Consider the following 25,457-nt stretch of genomic DNA (forward strand, 5'->3'; position numbering starts at 1 on the left):
GGTACTTAAACTCCCCATTGGAGTCTCTCACCAAAGATACAGACTTCAGTGAAGGGAAGTGATCCCCAAAATCACCACCGGAGGATGTTTCCACTGGAAATTCTGAAACAGAGGTGGCTGGTCAGCCCAAGATCCTGCCTCTGTGGAGTCTGTATTCCTAGTTTGGGATGAGCCCACTCATAAATTTGGTGGCATGCCATGCATGGTAGGATCAGTATACTATGGAGCCTATGCCAAAGCATCCTGACAAAATTATTTCTCCACCTATGGATTGTTCCTTTTGATCTAAGGGAATTCCAGTTGATGCTGTGGTGGTGGCAGCCACCACTAAGAAAGAGCTAGCTGAGTAAAGCTCTGGAGAGAAACTGTCTGCATTGGTCAGGGAAAGATCCTTGAGATTTACAGAACCAAATTTTCTTAGCCCCTTTCTGGTTCCTGGAGTAGGTCCATTGAGAGGTGGAAAACTTGAGCCCTACAGCAGACAAGGTCTGCCGAACAGGGAGTCTAGAGCGATGGGCAGATTTGGCAAATGTGCCTACACATCAGCCACTTTCACACTGAGAGCGCTTAAATACTTGGCACATTTTATCACCTGCAGAGACACCTAGTCAAGGAGCTCTCTGATTCCTTGGCGGAGACCTTGCCAACAGAGGATTTTGGAAAACTTTCTCTGAAGCTGGCTACTCTTTCTTCCCTAGCTAATTCATCCACAAGGCTCATTTTTCACTCTGCCGAGAGTACCTCACAGGTAGCGGGCACCGGCATTGCTATACACAGACATGCTTGGATGAGGCTTTGTGACTTCGTGAAGCCCTTTAAGATGTCTTTTGTTATTACTCCCTTTGATTGTTCCTCCTTATTTGGACCATCAGTTAAAGACATCCTAAGCCACAGTGAGAAAGAGGGCAAGACCTTGTCTGCTGTAAGGATCAAGTTTTCCACCCCTCAATGGACAGGAACCAGAAAGGGGACAATAAAATTTGGTTCTGTAAATCTCAAGGATCTTTCCCTAACCAAATCGCAGACTTTCTCTTCAGAGGCAGAGGAGAGGGCTTCAATGGGAGGTCCCACCCCAGGAGCAGAGGAGGTACCACAAAATCAGGGCTTCAGGGAACCTTTTTCTGACTAAGTCTATCAGCGCTCCTGAAATATTGTCTGACTGCTCTGCCCTGGAGGCAGTCGGGGTCATTTTTCCCCGCACTCAAATGCTTGGGCCCAATTTACAAAAATGTTTGGGTGCAAACTATAATATACAGAGGCTATTACATTCCCTTTTCCCTTGCACCAGCAAGAACACGAAGGAAACTTCCCAATGTCTGACCATTCAGATGGTGTCCACAGTATTAGAAATTCAAAAGTTACTGCAACAAGACTCATTCAAGAGGTCCCAACTGAACAGAGAAGATCCAGAACTCACTTTCACTTCTTTTTAGTACCAAAGAAGACCGGGGACCCAAGGTCAGTTTTGGACATAAGCAGACTGAACTTGTATGTAAAGAAAGTGAAGTTTTGGATGGTTATGGTACAGTCTATCCTTCCATTGTTAAGGAAGGATGATTGGATGCTCTTTATGGACTTAAAGGATTAGTACTATCACATCAAAATAGACAGGTGCTCTGGGAGTCATTTGCTGTTCAGGCTGGGAACCAGCCACTACCAATTCAGAGTCCTGCCCTTTGGACTCACCACAAATTTATGGCAGTGATTGCAGCTCATCTGCAAGGTTTTAGGCTGTTCCCATATCTAGACAACTGGCTCCTGATTGCCCCAACTGTTAACTGTCTCATGCCAGAGGCTACCTTTTTTGCGTCTGTATTATCTTATCGAAGTTTCAGAATATAGAATCTGATATGGTCGACACCATATCATCGAATTCTGAAACATCGAAAGATAAAAAAAAAAAAAATGCCTAAAAACAAAAATAAATAAAAATGTACCTTTGCTGCACCCCCACACCCCCCTACTTAAATATACCAACTCCGCGACCGCACTACATGGAACTAAACAGAAATCTCCCCTTACGGAGACTTCTGTTTAAACGTTCGATTTTTTTTGCTTTTGCTAATCTGGTGCCGACAATATCAGCTTCGATATTGTCGGCCTTCGACAACGTGAAGTAGACCCTCTTTATCAGATATCGGATCTCCTAGGCATCACAATAAACCAGGACAAATCACAGCCAGTACCTGTTTAATCCTTGGAATTAATCAGGGCTCAGCTGAACACAGTTGCCCAAATAGTGCTGTTGCCTCTAAACCAAATAAGCACCCTGAGGAGCAAAGTTCACATCTTGCTGACTCATTCTTCCCTTCCCACCAGGCTTGTTCTTTGAGCTCTTGGGACTATGGCAGCTGCCATAATATTAATTCCCCTGGCAAGGTTCTGTATGCATGTTCTCCTGTAGACCTTGGCTATGCAGTGGTCTATACTTCACCAGTCTCTTTCTGTTCCTAACAAGTTGACAAAGATTTGCAAGACCCACTTGGAATGGTGGATTCACTCTGATCTGTCAGTTGGCAGACTGTTCATTCTTCCCTCACCCACAACCACAGTAACCACAGACACTTCCCAGCTAGGAGGGTTATTTCAAAGGGAAGATGGTCCAAGGCATGTGGACTTAGAGACCAGACTGCATATCACTGTCCTCAAGATGAGGGCAGTCCTTCTCTTGTTCCAATCCTTTCAGAACATTCTCCCTCTGGTACATCAACAAACAAGGAGGAACCTGCTCTTACTCCCTTTGCAGGGAGGCCATCAGAATTTGAGAATGGGTGATCAATTCACACCACTTTCTCATTGCAGCTCGCATACTGGGGAAAATCATTGTGCTGGCAAACAAATTCAGCAGGTCCGTTCTGGCACCCCACGAGTTGGTCCCTCAACCAAACAGTAAGGAATCAGATTTTCGACCTTTGGGGTTACTGTTGCTGTGATCTTTGCTTCTCCTCAGAATTACAAGTGCAACAAGTACTTCATGCTGATCCCCCCCCCACCTGGGGAGTCCCCAAGGGACACTCTAGTCCACGCTTGGCCCTCTGGTCTCCTCTATGCTTATCCTCTCGTACAGTTGATCCCAAAATTTCTTCAGAAAGTTACAGTTGAAGAGCACCGTAATCTTATTGGCCTCACCAGATTTGGTTCCCCTTCCTCTGGTCTCATCTGAAGTATCCCCGTGGATATTGGAGCCCAATTAGGATTGCCTAACCCACTTGTCTCTGGGACTCCAAGATCTGTCCACACTCAAACTTATGCATGGTTTCTCTAATTCCAATGATTGTCAAAGGGTACAGGCTCTTTTCTCCCATAAAGAGTATTATTTTGGCCTCTCAAAAGGCCTCTACCAAAAAGGTATGCAAAAGCAAGTGGAACAGATTTTCTGTTTAGGCCGCTAAAGAGAACATTGATCCTTATTTAGCTTCTATTCCTACCATTCTATCTGTCCTTGCTTCCCTGTTCAAGGAGGGATTCAATTTTGCCAAGATCAAACCTCAACTGGCTACCATATCCAATTTCCACTCTGGTCTGTCTTCAGGATCTGTAGCTTCTTTTTGGTTATGTAAAGCTTTTATGAAGGGGATTTTCCTTCTCAGATCTCCTGTCAGCGACCCCAATCCTTCTTGGGATCTTCCCTTAATTCTCCAGGGCCTCACTCAGAATCCTTTTGAACTGGCTAGTGATTGTGACATAAAATTCTTGTCTTGGAAAACTGTTTTCTGGTTGCTATCATCTCAGCTAGAAGAGTTTCTAAATTGTAAGCCCTTTCTTCTAAACCTCCTTGCATTGTTTTCCACAAAGACAGAAGTTTCCCTGTGCACTAACTCGTCTTTTATGCCTAAAGTGGCTACTGAGTCAAACATTAATCAGACCATTCAGCTACCAGCTTTCTTTTCCAATTTTTCCAGTAAAGGGGAATGCCTGTTGGATTTGCTGGACTTTCATAGACAATTCCGTTTCTATCTTCACAGGACTAAACAGGTCAGAAAATCAGATCAGTTGTATGTGTCCTTCTCATCTAACTGCCTAGGGCAGACAGTAACAAAGGTAACTCTTGCCAAATGGATTACTAATTGCATTTCTTTTATGTATGATAAGAACAATTTGAAGTTAGCTTCTCCACCTAAAGCCCATTCAGCTAGATATATGGCCACATCTGCATTTTCATCTGGAATTTCAATTGATGACATCTGTGCAGCAGCCACTTAGTCTAAATCCCATACATTTATGATTCATTACAAATTGGACATTGTCTCCAGAAGAAGGACTTCTTTTGGCTCAACAGTGCTCTGGCATGTCCTTCCTTGAGACCACCCAAAAGAGAACGTAGCTGGGGACTCTGACCCATACGTGAATCAGAACAAGGACAACATCAGATTTTTAAGTTATGTACTTACCATAACTTGGCATCTGTGTTGTCCATTTTCATTCTAATTCACCTTCCCTCTCATCTGTCCCCTGTCCCAGAGAACCTTCTTTCTGAAGGATCTATGAATTGTTTATAGGAACCTTTGTTCCTGGTTGAGCCTCTGTGTTTCTTTTTTTTATTCCTTTCCTTATTTCTAATGGGCAGCAAGCTTGATCTAAGGGAGCTGTGCTTAGTACAAGGGGATTGTGGGTAAAGGGAGGAGCTCGAGCCTGGCAGCTGAAGTCTGTAGAAGATGGCCGAGTCAGATCCGAGGAGCAGATCCGTAACCCATATGTAAATTAGAACAAGAATGTACAACACAGATGCCAAGGCATGGTAAGTACATAACTTAGATTTTTTTTCTAGAATGCTAACAGTTGACGTACAGTCCACCACATCCTTCCATAAGTGTCAGACTTCTCATCCTCCTGCAGGAGCATTGTATGACTAGAGTCACCTTATGTCTACCCTTACAATTCAACATTTTTATTTTAGGATTAACATATATAACATCAGATCTGATATTGTTAATCCTTGTTCATTCCTTACACATGGGTATCGGATCCGACCTCGGAACCGAGCCGGCCATTTTCCAAGCTCGCGTCAGCTTCAAACTCTCAAGCTAAACTCTTACCCACAACCCCCATCTCCCTGTTACCTCAGATTTTGTTTGCCGCTTTGCCATTCGGTGTGTCAAACTGCTTCTCTTGAGCTAAGTATAGTTATTTGTTGTTTAATAGTCTCTCATATTACTTTTCTGTCAGAAAAGTTTCTATTTCATTGTCTCTTAGCCTATCGCATCTAGCGTACATATTTTCTTCAGGTTTTTCTGCTCTTTTCGCTACCTTTTTACCGTAAGGTATTCTCTGTTTACCATCGTTGGTAATCCTTCCCTTTTTTCTCATACCTTCGGGTATTCTTTTGTACCATTGCTGGTACCTTTTTCTGTTAATTAATTTGCTGTCATGGCAGATAAGAAAGGTAGTCCAGGCTTTAAGCAGTGTTCTGATTGGGTTGGGAGGGTGGCCTAATGGTTAAAGTGTTTGCCTTACAAACACAAGGTGCAGGGTTCGAGTCTCACAAGGGATAATTGGCTAGGCTTAAAATGGCTCGCAAGGGCAGTTAGCTTAGTACTAATCTATGAACCTATAAACCTATAAACTGCCTACTTCTGATGCACACTCTTTGTGCATTTATTGTTTGGGGGCGTCCCACTTGTCTGTGGACCCACCCTGTACTATCTGTGAAAACTTTTCAAATAGAACTTTGTTGGAAAGGAAAAACAAGCTGTTGCTGAAGGGACTTCTTAAATCTCCCTTTTCAGAGGCTATTTCTGGGTCGGTGGTCTCAACCCCTCCCTAGAGCCCATAAGAAAATCTTGGATGTTCCTACCAAGGCTAAATTTTTGCCTTCGTCCCTGGCTGGGGACTCCCGCCAACCAAAACCTAAAAAGGCTAAAGTTTCGGCTCTGGAGCTCACCCAGTCAACCCCAGTGCTTTCGGTGCCTAGATCTTTGGCACCGTGGCCTTTGGCTCCTTTAGTGATCTCAGCTCCATCTTCTCCTGCAGCCTTCACTATATCGGCACAGAGGGGCTCCTCGGTTCAGACTATTACCACTGTATCGGTACCGACCATTCAGTCAGCGCAGACCTTGACCATGTCGATTCCGACATCATCCTCGGAACCGACACCTTTATTGTTGACTCCAGTTTTGTCAGTCCCAGCTTCGGTACCGACAACCACTTCAGCACTGATCCCTGTGTTGGTGCAGACCATGACCTTGGCACCAATGACTTTGGTGCAGACAACCGTAGTCCAGTCACTCTTGGCACCATTGTCCTTGGTGCAGACTGGTGAGATGGGCACCGAGTTTACCTCTTCTGTGGACAGGCCTGTTTCTCCCTCAGTCTCCGTGAGGTCTACTAGAAGCCTTTCCGAACATGATGTGCTGCGTCTTGTGGATCAGGTACTCTTGGCCAGAGGTATCCCACCCCTCAGGAACTATCCTTCTTTGGGAGATGATCACCCATCTCCAAAGACCCCTTCTTATTCTCCTCCTTCATTGCCTTTGAAGTCCATGGATATAACACAGTCTTCCCCTTCTGCGGTCCCCTTTACGGATCTCACTAAGGAACTGCAGTTGCCTTCATGGCAGGAAAGTTTTGCTACGAGCCAGGATGTCAGTTGTGACACACATAGTTTGCTGCTCCACAGCCATCCAGGGACTCCTGGTTGGCAGGCTGAGCCACCTAGGGCAAATTTGACCCCTGTCCTAGACATTTACTCCTCTTCAGGTGGACCAGCTTTCCAACTAATGGAGAAGGCTTTTGCTGCTGCTGGCGATACTGGACTGTCTATCCCTCCGCCCTCCTCTGGTACACTGATTTCACAAGTCGCACCTAGTGGACACTGGGTGCAAGGGCCTCAGGACATATTCCAACAGGAATCCCCTTTTCCGCTGTCTTCTCCAGCTTCTCCCACTGAAGAGGTCCACCGGAAAAGTTCATGTAAGAGGAAGCACATGGACTCCACAGAGGAGTCCCTCACTGAAGACACAGATTTTGATTAGAGGGAAGGATCCCCCTGGTCACCCTCTGAGGTATCCTTTGGTGATATCCTCGAAATCCTTAAATAGAGAGATGACTGGCAGCCCTTTAATCCAACCTCTGAGGAATCTGTGTTCCTGCAGGCCTTTCATGTCCACCCCCCTACCTCCTGGGTTACTCCACCTGCCAATGAACTTGTCCGGCTTATCGTGCAGCATGCTTGGAAGGCTCCTGATACCGTCGAAGCTATTCCTCAGAGGCCAGATAAGATTTTGTCCCTCCTGCTTTGGATCCCCATTGGTCAAAAGGCCTTCCTGTGGATGCTTTGGTGGTGGCAGCCACAACAAAAAAGGATCTGGCAGAAGAAGAAAGCCAGAATGTCCATTCGCCTAACAAAGAGTCCCGGGCCCTGGACAGGATAGGGAAGTGCACCTTTGCATCAGTGACCTTTACTATCAGGTCCCTGAATTATATGGCACACTTTACCAGGCTTCAAAGGGATCTGATTTCTGAGTTCTCTGAAACCTTGGCTGGTGCCATGTCTGATGAGGTCTGTGAAAAAAGTGGCCTCTCAGCTGGCCACCATTGAAACAATATCTAACGCCTCTATGTGACTGATATCTCATGCATCAGAAGGAGCAGCTAGAGCAGCAGGTTCAGCTGCAGTCTTGAGACGACACACCTGGATGCCCTTGTGTAATTTTTCAGAACCCTTTAAGCCTTCCTTTCTTAACGCTCCCATTGAGGCCTCCTCATTGTTTGGGCTCAAAGTTAAAAGCACACTGGCCAGATGTGAACAGGACAGTAAGACCCTTTCTGCCGTAGGTGTCCATTATTCTTCCCCTCAACGTGCTTTCTCCTGAAACGAAAAGAGTGGGAAGATATGGTTCAAGAAATCTCAGGGTCCTTTCCGTGACACACAGGCTGAGTTCTCCCCTCGAGGCAGAGGGGGAAACTCACAGGGAAGATGCTCCTTTCGGGGCAGAGGGGGTCCACATAACCAGGGTTCCAGGGATTCTTTCCCTGGTCAATCCTACCAGTGCTCCTGAAGAGCGGCCCAACTCCTTTCCTCTGGAGGTGGTTGGGGGACGTTTCTCCTTGTACCCTTCTGCCTGGCTAACCATCACCAACGATTCTTGGGTACAAAGGATTATAACCAGAGGTTATCATATCCCCTTCGATCTTTATCCTGCCCCTTCAAAAAACCTTCCCAACATTCCACCCAGTCAAAGGGAAGAAGCAACACTAGAGATAGCAAAGCTGCTAAGAAAAAGAGTCATCCAAATAGTCCCTCCAGACCAGATAGGATCTGGATTCTACTCAAGACTATTTTTGGTGCCAAAGAAAACCGGGGACAGGAGACCAATTTTGGATCTCAGTGTATTGAACAAGTTTGTGAGAGTCAAAAATTCCAGATGGTCACAATACAGTCTATCCTCCCGCTTTTGGAAAAAGATGATTGAATGTGCTCGATAGATCTTCAAGATGCGTACTACCACATAAAAGTGGACAGGCCATCAAGAAGATTTCTGCACTTCCATGCAGGAGCCAGTCACTACCAGTTCAGAGTACTGCCCTTCAGACTATCTGCAGCCCCCAGAGTGTTCACAAAGTGCATGGCAGTTGTCATAGCTCACTTGCAACTTCAAGGATTCCAGGTGTTTCCATACCTAGATGACTGGCTTATTTCCACCCCCACCAGACATCTACTGGAAGAAGCCCTGGCATACTCTCTCCTCGCTGCTCAAAGGCTAGGCATAACCATAAACTGGCAAAAATCCAATCTCACCCCATCTCAGTTGACAGAATTCATAGGGGTTATCTTGGACACAAAGAACTGCAGAGCTGCTATTCCAGAGCACAGAATTTTAAGGATAAAGCAACAACTGATTCCAATCCTTTCAAGGGAGAAATCCATGGCTCACTCGGTTCTACAGCTATTGGGTTCCATGGCAGCCTCCATCACCATTGTTCCCCTGGCCAGGTTTCACATGAGGCTTCTACAATGGCTACTGCTCACCCAATGGTATCCTTTTCAGCATCCTCTCTTAGCCATGATTCGAGTAACCCACAGGTGCAAACGGGATTTAAATTGGTGGATGACACACAATCTGCCACAATGGTCTTGCTCCTTCTCCCCCAAGCAACCCAAGGCCACAGTGACCACGGATGCTTCCCTGATGGGGTGGTGAGCTATGTCAGGGACAGACAGTCCAAGGCACTTGGTCCGAACTGGAGGCCCATCTGCATATAAATGTTCTAGAGCTGAGGGTGGTGCTTCTGGCTTTGCAAGCATTCCATCCCCTGCTGCCATCTGGGACAATTGTGATTCAGTCAGACAATGTGGCGGTGGTCTGGTACATCAACAAGCAAGGTTGAACCAAATCTTACCCCCTTTGTCGAGAGGCCATGAGGATATGGCAATGGGTGATGGCTACCAACCGTTTTCTTCTAGCAACGCACATTCCCAGGAGTTCCAACGTGATAGCAGACAGACTCAGCAGGTGCATTCTTCAACCTCATGAGTGGTCCCTGAATCCCTTGATAGTGACTATCTTCCACTGCTGAGGCCATCCTTGCTGCGACCTCTTTGCATCCCCGACCAACTACAAATTCAGCAACTAATTCGCCCTGATTCCCCCTCTGGGATAGTCACCCAGGGACGCTCTAGTCCACAATTGGCCCTCGGGTCTTCTTTACGCATTCCCACCCTTTCCCCTCATTCCCCAGTTTCTGAAGAAAGCCTGTCGGTTGAAGAGCAAGGTGATCCTCATAGTACCATATTGGCCTTGACAGATTTGATTCCCCTTCCTTTGGCCTCACCTACTAGATCGACCATGGAGTCTCCATCCAACCCTGGAGTTGATCTCACATCCACAGAACCTGATTCATCCCAACTTGAACAGCCTGAAGCTCACGGCTTGGCTACTCCAATTCCCTTGATTGCCAGGCAGAATGATCTTTCTTTACCAGTACATGATATTCTCATTGCATCTCATGTCTTCCACTAGAATTACTTATCTGAGCAAGTGGAAAAGATTTACCTGTTGGCTGAAAGATAAACAAGTAGATCCCTTCTCAGCACCAGTGTCGATAATACTAGACTATCTAGCCGACCTTTTTCAATTGGATCTATCGGCCTCTACCATTAGAGTTCATTTGGCTGCAATTTCTAATTTTCATGAGGGTGTCCAAGATTCCTCTCCTATGTCCCACAAATTGTGCAAGACCTTCATAAAAGGTGTGAATCATCTGAAGCCACCTTTTAGAGAACATATTCAACCACGGGATTTATCATTAGTTCTACAAGCTGTGACAATGCCACCTTTCGAACCAGCCTTTTCTTGCGACCTCAAGTATTTGTCATGGAAAACCTTGTTTTTGGTTTCCATTACTTCTGCCAGACATATTTCTGAGCTTCAGGCTTTATGTATCAAGAGTCCATACTTGATTTTTCATAGAGACAGGGTGTCTCTGAGAACTAATCCATCATTTCTGCCTAAAGTGATCTCTGAAATGTCCATTAATCAAGCCACTGAATTGCCAGTTTTCTTTCCCAATCATTCAAACAGAGGAGAGTATTTCCTACATACCCTAGATATCCACAGGCAAATCCATTTTTACTTAAACAGGGCTAGGTCCTTTCATAAATCTGACCAGTTATTTTTGGCCTTTTCTGGATCTAGATTAGGATCTGCTGTTGCTAAGTTCACATTAGCTAGATGGTTGGAAGGACTGTGTGACCTTCATTTATACACAACGTAATATCTCGTTGCCCACTACATGAAAGCTCATTCAACAAGGTCGGTGGCAACTTCTGCTGCCTTCCATGCCAGAGCTTCCTTACATGACATCTGTGCAGCTGCAACTTGGGCTCATACCTTCATCAATCATTACAAATTGGATTTGGCTTCCAGGGTAAGAGCATCTTTCAGTTCTATGGTGCTCAGGAATGTCCTTCCATGAGAGCCTCCCAGGAATAGAGGTAGCTGGGGACTCTGTCCCATGCATAAGGAATGAATGAGGATTAATAGTATCAGATAAAGAAGTTATATCTTACCATAGCGTTCCATCTGTATTGTTGATCCTTGTTCAGTCATTACGACCCTCCCTCCTTCCCCCTCCTGTGGTTTCTAGTGGATATCACCATCCAGTTCTCTTAGGTTATTTGACCAGAGGTAGCCTCTACCTTCTTTGACTTGCAAACTCAATCTGAGGTAACAGAGAGAGGGGGATTGTGGGTAAGAGTTTAGCTCGAGAGTTTGAAGCTGACGTGAGCTTGGAAAATGGCCGGCTCGGTTCCGAGGTCAGAACCGATACCCATGCGTAATGACTGAATGAGGATCAACAATACAGATGGAATGTTATGGTAAGACATAACTTCTTTTTCTGAAATGCCATCATATTTTGAAAATTTTATTTTTTTCCTTTGCTAAATGTCTTATGTCTTTACATCATTCCACTTATATTGTTTTATTGCAATCATTGTATTTATTACATTATAGTCTGTATTTTTTCTGAGATCCTGCTTTCCCTTTGTTCTGTTTATTTCCCTGTCCACCCACCAATATGTTTGTCCCCCACTGTGCAAGTTTACCATTTTTTCTGCCTCCTGCTCAGTTACCCCTGTGAAGTCACAGCCATCTCTTTTCATACATCTTTAAGTTTTTCTTGGTGTGATGACACAGATACAGATCTTTCATCTCAGTTCATGCACCCAAGAATACACCCACTTCCTCCTATTTATGTCATATTCACTGGTTATTGGGGGGGGGGGGGCTTTGTGTTAGGCTAGATGATTTTTGTAATACCCAGTAGAGTGCTTAGCTCAGATATTCTAGTTAGGGAATCCCTGGCTGTATTCCTAATACTTGACAGCTGTGTCTTTAATGCTTCCCCTACATGTTCTGGAATCATAGTATGTACTGACCTGTCTGAAACTGTTATGTGAGTTATAGTTGAAGCATTTGTTTCAGAGAGAATGTGTGTGTACAGGTCCAATGCAAAAGGTCTTCTCTCTGGTGTATTAATTTAATTCTGTCTTATTCTGGAGCATTTTTTTTTTTTATTATTATTATTATTATAATAATACATTTCTCATGATGCTTATAAAGTGAGGTGGAGAATCCACCAGGCTTCTCCTGTTGGCCCGTTTAGAACAGTGCCATTTTCACTTGTCAGTTCACCTTATCATTTGCCATTACTAAAATTGCAACCTTATGTAACTTGGAGTCTTTATCATTTAGTCGTTCAAATATTTTTTTTTTGTGTTATCTCCTTTAGTGATGCAAGCATCTACCCATGTTGGCAGCAAAGAAGGATAAGAAACACAACGAAGTGTGTGTTATTGCACTCAGTCGAGGGTTCAGTTCCAGATAGTGTGCTGTATGACAGAGCTGATGCATATTTTCTAAGCATATGATCAGGTTGTACCACACACAGATCTAGAAAATGTCACAATCCTGCTTAGGGAGTGGGTTTGGCATAATGGTTAAGGTCTTCACTTATTGGACACAAGATACAGGGTTTGATGCTGACTGTGGGATATTGGCTAGACTTAAAATGACTGTTCAGGGCAGTTAGCCTGGTATTTACCTGTGAACCTATTAAACTTGAGCCCATTTGTTCCCCTGTATTGGATATCCTCCAGCAATACCATCTAAAAGGGACATCTTCCACACAGTCATGATGATAACTAGTGCCCTCACTTGCATCCTTGCAATAAGAACATTCCTTTATGACCATAACTCCTCTCTTAGACAGAGAAGGCTCAGCCCATGTCACCAAGAAGGTCAGTACACCTTCCCCATATGAGTGTATACTTCTGTGTACCCACGACAAAGGCTACCCTGTTCACGACTTGAACTGAATTCAGAATGCTAGGATCATGTTGTGGAATGCCATTCCCTTTTCCTGACATCCCATGACTTAGATCTTCCCTTCTCCCAGGTTGAGCACACCCATCCCTCCCATGTGTGAACCAACAGATGCCTACGCCTCCAAGAAAACTCAGTTTACCAGGTACATAATCAAAGCTTTATCCTTCTTTACAGACAGAATGAAACCATGTTTTTCATGCAGGTTGTATAAGTCTGAAAGCTTCTTAGTGGCTGCAGTAAGTTGTTTAATCCTTTTCTTTCTTATGAGTGCTATGGTCAGTACTTTCACCTCATATTTAAAAGTTTCACTAGACCTGTAAGGCATACTGTCAGGAAGATTCATTTGCATATATTTTTTAATATCTTAGCCCAATATATATTGTCAGTTCAGGAGACTTACAGATAAGTTATTAACCAAAATGCATCCACCTGTCTTGAAACTGCACAGCATCAAGGTGACTGCTTTATAACTCAAAACCAATGTATGAAGAAATTCATGTAGCCTTAAGTCTGATTATGGTCCTGTGTCACAAATGTAATAGTCTGATCTACTATGAGAGAGCAAGTCAGGAAATTCTGTATACTTTGCATCCTCAGGTTTATTTCCCTCTAGACAAAGTATAGAGATCATGGAGCATATTTAAATGAGCAGTGCAAACAAATGAAATATTTATTTATTTTTTTATTTATTTTACATTTGTTGACCGGGATAGTCCAGCTGGATACATATCCGTTTTCAGTGGAGGCCCGGGGAGAAAAGCTCCAAGGAAGAGAGGTACATGAGCACATATTACAAACATTACAATGGAAATTGAACATTTAGTATAATACGTTAAATACACTTATGATATTAGAAAAGTACCAAAAAAATAGTGATACAAGAGCAAATATTCCAAGCAATACAACAGAAATTAGACATTTAGTACAGTAAGTTGGTACGCTTCTAATTATGGGTTAGAACAATAAGTAAGTAAAAAAGATGGAATCAGGATGAAAGGAGTTGGTAAGATAGAATGTAAAGGTTATAAGGTGACCCGTTTGAGTTGGGTTACATGGTGGCTAGTCTAGGCCATAAGGGGTCGTGGGCAAGGGATATTAATCAGGGTTAGGGCATGGGCATAACCATTGGGTTTTTAGAAACGCCGGAGGTGAATTTTAAATTGGTCCAGAGTGGTCAATTGTCTAAGGTTGCTTGGAAGGGCATTCCATAACTTGCCAATGGAATTGGCATAGAGAGCATCCCCTCCTGAATTGTTTGGTTTGATGGTCAATACTTGACTAATTTTGGATGACCTAAGGGATGATAGATTTGAATAGGAGGTGAGAATGTTGTTGACAGAGGAGTTTTGTCAGGGTGTTTAATGATTTTGAATGCCTCGGTAAGCTGGTTAAATTTCAGAAGATTAGGCAATTCTAACCATCCTAGTGTTCTAAGGTTTAGGCAATGGTGGGTTCGGTAGGGCATACCGGTGATAAATCTAGCTATGTGGTGATAGGCAGTGGATAGTTTATTAAGCTCTTTTTTGTGAAGGAAGGAGAATATAGGGGAGGCATAGAGGAGGGTGGAGAGGAGGTGAGTTCTGGCAATGGTTAGCTTGGTGTGAGGGGTTAGGAATTTCTTTATCCTGTACATGGATCCAAGTTTCTTGTTCAGTGTTTTAGTGGTCAGGTTCACGTGCATGTCAAATCTAAGTTTGTGGTCTATTGTCACCCCAAGTAGTTTGGTGTGGGAGACTGGATAGATTTTGGTGCCATTGTTAGCAGAGACAACAAAGATAGGAGTTTGGGTGCTGGGAAATTGTAGACTGGGAGGTATTGCTGGAGAAGGGAAGAATAAAAGTAATTTGGTTTTGGTTGGATTGAGTAGGAGTTTTAGGTTTGAGAACCATTTTCTACTAATGAGAAGCAGATTTGGGTAGTAGCTTGAAGGTTGGTGAGAGAGACGTCAGAACAGATAAGGGTAGAGTCGTCTGCATATTGGATGCAGGTGGTATTGGGAAGGACTGAGTGTAATTCATTAATAAAGAGAGTGAAAAGAAGGGGACCAAGGATAGATCCTTGAGGGACACCGATATTAGTGGGAAGAAGGTCTGAGATCCTATTATGCCACTGTACTGCTTGTTTTCTACCAGAGAGGTATGCTGAACCAACTAATGGTGGATTTGCTAAGGTTGAAGGTTTCAAGTGTGAGGAGAAGTTGTTTATGGTTAACCATATCAAAGGCTTTTGAAAGGTCAAGAAAGAGCACAGGAAATTAATTTGTTGTTCGGTTGCAGTTAATTGAGTCAACAAAGGAGAGAAGAGCAGTGGTGGTGCTGTGATGTGAAAGCCGTGTTGGGAATTAGATAGGAGTTTGTTTTGGGTAAGGTGGGTGATAAGTTGCTTGTGAATGCAGCGTTCCATAATTTTGGATAGAGGAGACAGGATTGCAATGGGTCGATAATTAGATGGATCAGTGGAGGGACCTCCTTTGTGGAGAGGAATAATAAAGGAGGTTTTCCAGATAGAGGGGATCGAGGCTTCAGAGATTGCACGGTTAATAAGGATAGATACAGGGTAAGCAATGGCATCAGCAGCTATTTGCAAGTATTTAGCCGGAAGTTGGTCAGCCGCTAGGGTGGTTGGTTTAAGTTTTTAGAAGTACGGATATAGGAGGTAGAGGTGGGTGCTAAGCTGAGGGCAGGTTGATTAGGAACCTTGGGGGGGGTTGGGGGGGAGGTAAGCTGACTGGCGAGGGACTGGATAGTCTCAGTAAAAAAAGAATTGAAAGAGTTTGCTATCTCACTTGGATCTTTATCCATAAGTGTTGCAGGTGTGGGGTGGAAGATTTACCTGGATGGAGGAGTTGGTTGAAGCCAGCCCAAAATTTTTAGGGTTATGTTGATGCTTATCTTGGAGGTGATAGAAATATTGCTTTTATCGGATGTAACAGCTGCTTTAGTTGAATTTCTAAGCTGAAGGAATTTGTTACGGTCTAGAGGGGTTTTAGTGGTTCTCCATTTGTTCCATGCCAGGTTTCTGAGTTTAATTTTATTTTTGTGTCATTAGATAGCCAAGGTGCGTCGATCCCTAGTTCTAATGAGTCGTTTTGGGGCATGGGAGTCCAGTATTTTGAGGAAAGTGTCATTAAAATGGGATACACTTTCTTCTAGGGAAGGGTTTTAGGATAGACCAGTTGCATGCTTTAAGGTCAGCAAGAAATAGATCCGGATGAAATTCTTGCTGTTCCTAACAAGTCTGGTTAGGGGTAAGTATTTGGGCATTTATGTTTTGTTATAAAGGTAATGAGGTGGTCACTAAGGTCATTGGGGAGGGTCCCCACGGAATAGTTGGAAGGGTCTTTGTTTGTAAGTATCCAGTCTATGGTACTATCTTTTGTAGGGATAGCCAATTCTAGTGGGAGAAAGAATAAGTTGGGAAAAACCATGTAAGTTAATAGGAGAGGGTTGGAATGAGAGGAGTATAGAGACCAGTCAATGTTAACGTCTCCTAAAATTATTGTTTCTTGTGGGTAGAAGGTGGAAAGCCAGTTGAGGGTTTGTTCAAGGATTTCAGTGTTGCTCCCTGGGGTAAGTAGGTGACTATGAGATTAATACTTTTTGGTTATTTAGGTTAATTTTAGGGCAATCAATTCTTGGTTACGGAGAATTGGAGGTTGAAGGGATGTCTGGTAATGTTCAAGGAGTTTTGAATAAGACTGCTATTCCTCCACCCTTTCTTGTAACTCTATCTGCCCTGAGGATGTTATACCCAGGTGGGATGATTTCCTCATCCTTGGTGATAGGTTTGAGCCATGTTTCAGAAAGACACATGATGTCAGGAGTGAATTTCTAGCAGAGCGTGAAGGTTGTGAACTTTGTTGTTGATGCTTCGTACATTGAGGTGAAGCATATGGAGTGAGCCTAATGGGCTTCTAGTAGTGCTACGGAGTCTAGGCTTAGGTCACTGGAGGGCCAGGGTTAGGTGGATGTCACCGCTCTAGTTATGGATCTTTTAAATGGTCAAGTATTCTTTGGAGTTTAATTATTAGAATGAGATTATCTCTAGATGAGGATAATTTTGGGTAAGAGAGGGTGAGGTGGAAGCAGTAGAGATTGTTGTTAGAAGTTGGGTAAAAAGAGGGATGAGTACAATTGAGGGTGTCATTGGAGTATAGGGAGGTTTGGCTGTTGGGAAGGTAGGCGTCTGCAGGGTTTAAGGTGTCATAACTTGTTAGCAGGTAGGTTGAGATAAGTAGAAGCATAATAGGAGGGAGGTTAGTATAAGAGTGTCCTGCCATGGTGTGGGGGAGGCTACCTTGTTACAACTAGTGAGCAGAGAGACTAGGAGACGGGTGGTGAGAGTGTTAATGAAGGAGTTATAAGGGAAAATAGGGGGTGGTCCTTGGAGTAAAGTCAGCTGATGAGTGGGGGAGTGGTATTCAAGAGAGGGACTGTAGCGATTGGGTGGAGGGAAGGGGAATGGAACTAATGAGCAGATAAATGTAGAGGTAGTGGGGGGTGGGAATAGGGGCAGGGTGGGCGCGGAGCCCGAGCGAGCGGAGCGGGGATAACACCGCCAAGGATTTACCTTCTTCCAAAGGTAGCCACTTTAATAGAATGTAACAGCCTGTTTTTCAAGTAAAGGGTCCACTGTTATAATAGGCTTGAGTTAACAGATAGGAGGTAAGTGTTGGTAGAATTCACAAAGCAGATGGCTTTCTGTTAAGCAGAAAGTTAGATGAGAAGAGACTAATCAAGTCCCAAATCTTTCCGTTGTTGCCTGACACAACTGACTGTACAAAATGCTGTGAGAAGGTATATTGTTTTACCTAGTCAGGTTAGTTATATTGTTTTGCTAGCTGTGTGCATTCGCACAGGAGAGGGTCGTCTTAGGGCTGCCGTGTTGGATAGGTGCCGCTACTTTAGGGTAAGGGGCTGAAAGGAGAAAATGAAATACAGAGTGGTTAAGATTCAAGCAGTGCACAGTCGCAGATATTTTAAACAGGTCAAGATAGGACATGTAATGCAGTTATTCATCTGAGTAAAAAAAAAAACAGTTATAAAATTGTTAATCACATATTACTTTTTTCTGTTTGGCGACCTGCCTTAAGCTGTAGAACTGAGGCAACGCCACTGGGCCTTTAGAGCGTGCTCTGAAGTACGCACCATAAACAATGATAATAAATTATGAGAAGTTTAGAGTTTAAGCACGTAAAACAAACACTTTCATTGAAGGTCAAAACAAAAATGAGAGATATACAGAAGTGTTTAGCTAGGATAGTGAGCAGTACTAACTACGCGCTCATGTTACAGCAGTAACCCTGTTATATAACTTTTTACAAACACGGAAATTCAACTGCCCCAAAAACACTTTTAAGCAAAAAGAGACTGGGTGAATATGCTTCTCCAGCGACTGCTTAATCACAACTATACAAGACACGTGCTATCATTCAATCGGATTCCTTAATACATACATAATCAAAACACTTCTAAGCAAAAAAGAGACTGGGTGAATATGCTTCTCCAGTGACTGCTTAATCACAACTGTACAAGACACGTGCTCTTTCTTAACAAACAGCATTAGTTCCGTAACAAACTACTGCAACATCAAATCAAGCAAGGCTAGCGTCACAGTGATTCATCCACAACAAACCTTAGTTAGGTTAATAATAACTGTTGAAAAAAAGACACTACTGGGTTGAAATCAATTTACAACATACCCAAAGTACTCCAGAAGGCGACCGCAAATATACAGCGGTCTGGTCGGATCTGGTCCTTTAGACAAAGTGACGGAATTACCATGGGGGTGTAATGAAACCTCGGGAGCAGGGATTGCACCGCGGGAACACCGCCAAGGATTTACCTTCTTCCAAAGGTAGCCACTTTAATAGAATGTAACAGCCTGTTTTTCAAGTAAAGGGTCCACTGTTATAATAGGCTTGAGTTAACAGATAGGAGGTAACTGTTGGTAGAATTCACAAAGCAGATGGCTTTCTGTTAAGCAGAAAGTTAGATGAGAAGAGACTAATCAAGTCCCAAATCTTTCCGTTGTTGCCTGACACAACTGACTGTACAAAATGCTGTGAGAAGGTATATTGTTTTACCTAGTCAGGTTAGTTATATTGTTTTGCTAGCTGTGTGCATTCGCACAGGAGAGGGTCGTCTTAGGGCTGCCGTGTTGGATAGGTGCCACGCGTTACTTTAGGGTAAGGGGCCAAAGTACTCCAGAAGGCGACCGCAAATATACAGCGGTCTGGTCGGATCTGGTCCTTTAGACAAAGTGACGCGGCGGAATTACCATGGGGGTGTAATGAAACCTCAGGAGCAGGGATTGCACTGCGGGAACACCGCCAAGGATAAGAAAATAGCACAAAAAGATGAGTGCTTCAAAAAGACTAGCAATATTAAAGAAAACTTCCAGGTAAAGATAAGCATGCTAAAAGAAAAAGGTGGCAGGTACCAAGCAGAATTTTAAGATATTAAAGATAGGTAAATGGAGTATCCAGAAAAAACTATGAAAGAAAGACCCTACCATCACTGATCTATGTTCTCTGATCCAGAGCAGGCATCCAGGAGAGTGAAATTAAATGGACATCAGAAACCCATGCTAATACCAAGACTGCAAGAAGTGATGTAGTTCCAGCTGAATTGTTTAAAGTCCTGCAAAGTGACAACACATTTGGAAAACACAACCAGCTGCCATTTCCAGGCTGGGGGAAAAAAAAAAGCAACGCTATAGAGTTGTTCACATCATCAAACAGTTGCACTTGTTTGGCTTGCTAGCAAGTAATGACCAAAGATCTTACAAGGTACACTCCAACAGTGTGTGTGTGAGTATATATATATATATATATCAAGGACTAACAGATCTACAATCTTATTACAAGGCACATCAGAGTTTAAATTAATACCATCCGCTGAATTATACAGAAAAGGAATTCTAGAAAAATATTTACTTCTGCTTTTCTGACTATTCAAAATCCTTTGTGTGCATCATACTAATAGGTTCTTAAGGAAGTTGAAATATTAGATCACCTTATTTGGTTCTTGAGGAATCTGACTGCAGAACAAGAACTAGCAGTTTGCAACTAAATATGGAATAATTGGTTCAAGAATGAGAAAGTATTGCAACAAGGCTGTCTTATCACCATCCTTATTTAACTTGCAGGCTGAATATAGCTGTGAATTGTTGGGTTAGGGATATCAGATCTTGGAATCAAAACTGCCAGAAGAAATGTTAACAACATCAGATATGCAATTGATCTTACTCTGATGGCTGAAAGTAAAGAAGCTGAAGGGTCTGGTGATGAACATAAAAGTACGGAGAAATTGGACTACTGCTTAAAAAACAGTTATGTCATCTAGCCCTGTCTTGTATTTGCATATAGACAAGGAAGAAGTGAAGGCAGCAACAGATTTTGTTTTTCTGGGTCCAAAGATGTCTTGCAGAGGATGATTACAGCCTTCTAATACTTTTTGGATGGAATGCTATGGTAAATCTGGGTAAAATCTTTAAGACCAAAGACATCACATTATCAACATGTCAGTCTACTCAAAGTTATAGATCTAATGTAGTCTTATCTGTCTGGTCTCAACCTGTGGGCTGTCAGACCTGACTGATCCAAAGCCATCCATATTCAGAATCTTCATACTCAGAGCTTCGCCTCCTCTACCCTTCAGCCCCTACTGTAGCACCCTGTCACCAGATCTCATTTGTCACCATCATGAGTGGATCATGGAAGACAAGCTCTGCCTTGGTGTATCATTTGCATATTGCTAGTGCCATTTTAAACTGCATTTTTCCCTCTACCTGTTTTTTGATAGTTGTAGGATAAGAGTGTTAGATTTATTAGTATTTGGGCTATTTTACTGCTTTTTCTAGGTTTTTGCAGTGTGATGTGTCTTGGTGTTTCTACTTTGGTTCCATAACCTTTTAGGTTGTAGCAGTAAGGTTGTGTGAACCTTCTTGTTCTGGTATGTGAATCTTTCTCTAGCTGTTTTTTTTCCCCCTTAGATAATAAGTAGTTCATAACGTTTGCTGTGTTAGCTTTGTTAGGTAGGTAGTATTTGTGTGTGTGTGTGTGTGTGTGTGTGTGTGTGTGTATTATCATTATTAGTATTGCTGTTGTTGCTTGTTACAGTATTTTGTGGTACCCCAGCAGTGACAGCTCTAAGGCTTCAGGGATCAAAACTTGTGTGTTGTGTGGACACAAACTGCCTCTGCAGGATGCCCAGAATAAATGTGTGTACTGTTTGGGTGCTGCTCACTTAGATACAGATTGTGAGGCGCTTGCTGCTTTCAGTGCTCTCTCCATTAATGAGAGAACCACCAAACTGGTTGCTAGGGTTCTATCAAGCCATCTTCTACTTCCTCTCTCTCTCCTAGTAAGAAGTACAACAGGTGGGAGAGGAGTGGTCTAAAGATAAGGATCCAACATTTTATGGACTGTTTTAAAGCCTCCTTTATTAATGCACCCTTTGACAGTTCTTTTCTTTATGGCCCTAAGGTCAAGGATATCCTTAGTAAGAGTGAACAGGATGCAAAGACTCTATGCCATCAGAGTTCCTCTCTGAACCCCTCAATGGTACTTCTTCAGGAACCAGAAGGGTAGGAAACATGTGTTATATCACAGAGTGCAGCAACCTTTCCAGGTCACTCTTAATGAAGGTTCCCCCCATGGCAAAGGGAGCAACTATAACAGATGCCACCCATGCAACAGGGGCAGTCCACAGAACCAGGACTTCTGCAGGGCTTTCTCCAGGAGGGCTTTCCAGTAAACCTGAAGGGTTACCTGGCTGTCCCTCTCTGGAGACATCACCTCAGATGTATGGGTGTTGAGAGTCGTGTCCAGAAGTTTTTGTTCACCCCAAAAGATTCTCAAAAATTCCTTCTGAATGTTCCACCCCACCAGAGAAGAAACACAGCAGTGTAAGTTCAAAAAACTGCAAGTCAACTGAGTCATTCAACAGGTCCCATTAGACCAGTGATGGTCTGAGGTCTATTCCAAGTTATTTATTTCTACCCAAGGAAAAACAAGGACCTCAGACCCATTCTGGATCTCAGCAAATTGAACCAACCAAATTCCAGATGGTCACAGTGAAGCCTATTCTACCTGTTTGGAGGAAAGATGACTGGATGTGCTTGGTGGATCTCAATGCACTTCAGGAGATTTCTGCTCTTTTGGCTAGGACTCAATCATTATCTGTTTTGGGTACTGCCTATTGTTCTCAGCACAATTCCATGGGTGTCCTCCAAATGTATAGCAGTAGTGGCAGCCTGGCTTAGGTTGCAAGGGTTCCAGGTCTTCCCCTACCTTGATGATTAGCTGCTGACCATTCCCATGAAGGCATCACGCATCAAAGCCAAAAATTCCCTGTTTCAGTTGTGCCTGCCCTTGGGCATAACAGTGAATCACAAGATTTCCAGCCTGGAACCAGTTCAAGTGTTAGACTTTATCAGGTGCCATTAGGATAAAGTCAGACAGCCAAGCTGCTGTTTTCCAGGCTAATTTCACTTTATCTACAGGCTTCTCACATTCTACAGGTTGCCAGGCCCTCTGGCACTTCAGTACTTTGTCTGCTTGGGTACATGACAGCTTTTATTTTTTTGTTTCATACCTCTTGCAAGACTCCACATGAAAGTTTTGTACTGGACTCTTGCAGTACAGTGGTCCAGTCTGACTCATCCCATGGATTCCCCAATGCTTCTTACAGGCATTTGTTGCCACCACATTCGATAGTGGTTGGAGTCCCTGCTGATCGCATTGGGTTAACCCTTTGTTTTTCTCCATCCCTGGGCCATGGGCACTATGGACTTTTCTTTTCTGAAGTGAGGGAGCATTTCAAGGGAAGACTGTTCAAGGTACCTAGTCAAGGAAGAATGGCAATCTGCACATCATTGCCTTAAAAACGATGTCAGTCCTCCTAGTATTGCAGTCATTTCAGGACCTCCTCCCTAAGGGTGTAATTGCCATACAGATTGACATGTCAGTGGTATGGTATCTGAACAAGCAAGGAGGAACTTAATCTTATCTCTCCTGTGTCGAGAGGCTATGAGGGGTTGACAGAAGGTGATGTCCACTTAATGGTTTCTGATCACAACACATTTCCTGGGGAGATCCAACATCTAGGTGGGCAACTTGAACAAGAACATTCTTCTGCATCACAAGTAGTCCCTGAATCCCAGGGTAGCGGGGCAGATTTTCAGTCACCAGGGCATACCTTGCAGTGGTCATTTTGTATCTCATCCTACACTAAGCACGGCAGTCTTTATGCCCTGATACTTCCAAAGGGACAGTCACCAAGGTAAGCTCTTCTGCTTGCTTGGCCCATGTGTCTCCTTTGTGCTTATTCCATAGTACCCTTGATAGTTAAATTTATCAAAAAGAAGCCCATTGTAGAGCAGCTGTTGATGATACCAGGTTGACTGGTGAAAGCGCTCAGTCTTTATTGTTTGAAAGGAATAAAATTATTGAACCTTCGTGTTTTGGTGCTGTTGCCTTCCTTGCCTACACTGTGGTTGAGCTTGCTGTGGTGAAATTAGTTGTTTGGATCCTGCATTGGTTTTCCTTTTTTGTGTGTTCAATTCGTGGTTTTTCGACCTGGTGTATCGTTGGTGAAGGTGGTGTACTGGGACATGGAAGGTATTCTACAGGAGCTAACCAATGTCATTGGTAAGCTCGTTAAAGTATATAGTGAAGTGCGAGGAAACAATGAAAATGAAGGAAATGTTAGTCCAACGGACTCACAAATGCGACTATACACTTTACACTCAATGGATGATATCACCCCAGGACAGAGGGTGAACAATTCTAACAATTCCAATTCCTACAGTGGTGCGGTAAGAAATAATAATGGTTTCAACCAGGAACTACAGAGTCCGAAGGGACCTGGACCGTCTACATCATCAACTAGTGCCGTTCGGGCACATGAACTGAATTCATGGTTTGAGGCGCCTGCCTTTGAGGTTGAGCAGGACATACCAGGAAGTAATCGCTTCACTGGAAAAGGAAAGGAACAGTATCCAGGAACGCTTCATGAACAAATTTTCAAATACGAGAAGCTATGCAGGAAATACAGGGCTATGCAGTTGGACAATTCCTTTTTAAACAAATCCAAGGAATTGAAACAAGTACCCAGGGGTTTGCGAGTCTGGAAACTACCAATGGGGGTTGAGTTGGACTCAGACGCCTTCAGTGAGTTAGTAGCATTATTCGACAAAACAGGTATGGAATTACTCGACATCATTATATGCAATAATGACATTAAATTGGTCAATTTACGTGAAGAAATTAATAGATTGCACACAAGCATAACTACAGATTTATTATTTTTTGAATATAAAAATAATTTTGAAAAAGTCATTAAGAATATAGAATTGTTTGTCACTAAAAGTAGGGCAGTAAAACAAAAGAAATTGGTTAGGGACACTATGGAATATGCCAACAAACTGGCCTACCCTCCAGGTAGGAAAAACGACAGGAGAACAGAAACTGTGGAGAATTCGTTCTCTGAAGACACACGAATGCCTTTAGGGGCATCTATACCTGACGAGGAGGAAGTTTTTTTAGAAATACAGAATTATCCACGCAGGTCAGAGAGGCTTCTAAACAAGAGGCCACAAGGGAGAGATGTCCCACAATTTTGCCCCGGGAGGAGGGGGATGCAACCTTACTGATAACGAACAACAAAGACTTTAACAGTAATTTCAATATCTGTTTTGATTTAGGAATTGATGTATTATATGATGTAAATGATAGTATGAATGAGAATAGTGAGAATGTGAATACAATGATAGAAGAATTTCAAGGTGAATGCATTAATAATATGCAAGAAAGAAATAACTGTGGATTCAATGTCAAAAATACCTCTGTATTATTAGACAATGAATATAATATATATGACAATGTGCACCAAATGGTTACATCTCACACTATATCAACTGGGGAAGACAATATGATTGATGCAAGTCAAAATATAGATAGAACGAATGTATATGTAATTATTAATAGTATTACAGGAAATGATACTTTGGAAAGTAATAGTGGGGGGACAGAAATGTCTTCTTACAGGGCAGTAGACATGGAACCTGCTCTGAAACATGAAATTCTTAGAAATGGGGGAAATACAATATATAATTACACTGACTTGAACATAACTGAGACTCATTTTGAATTATTTAGTAAAGGGATTAGTTTTATTCCTAATTTTAAACTAGATATAACACAAGTGCTCATCAATTTAAAGCTTTACACAAGAAAACTTAATCTCCAGTTATATTTCTCTGCTTTAGGACCTAAGACAGGGGTTTTAAATACTGATTCCCACACAGCTATACTTAAAAGAAGGAGTACATTTATGCCACCACCTAATAAAGAAATAAGTTTATTTGAACAAATGGTTGAAAGAGATTATAGGAGAATATGTTCACAAAGAAGTCAAACACAGGATAATTTATTGGAAAGTGAAAGAAAAGTTTTACATGATTTAACTACAACAAATGAATATAGATGTATGCGTCCAGATAAAGGAGGGGGTATGGTCATCATGAACAAAATGGACTACAGTGGACACATGAGGATGTTAGGAGATGAGGGTACTTACAAGCTAGCGTCAACATATGAAGTCATTAGGACATACAGTAAGATCA

This window comes from Protopterus annectens, chromosome 6.part0 (assembly GCF_019279795.1).
Source record: "Protopterus annectens isolate FY-2018-M chromosome 6.part0, PAN1.0, whole genome shotgun sequence".
Lineage (NCBI taxonomy): Eukaryota > Metazoa > Chordata > Ceratodontiformes > Protopteridae > Protopterus > Protopterus annectens.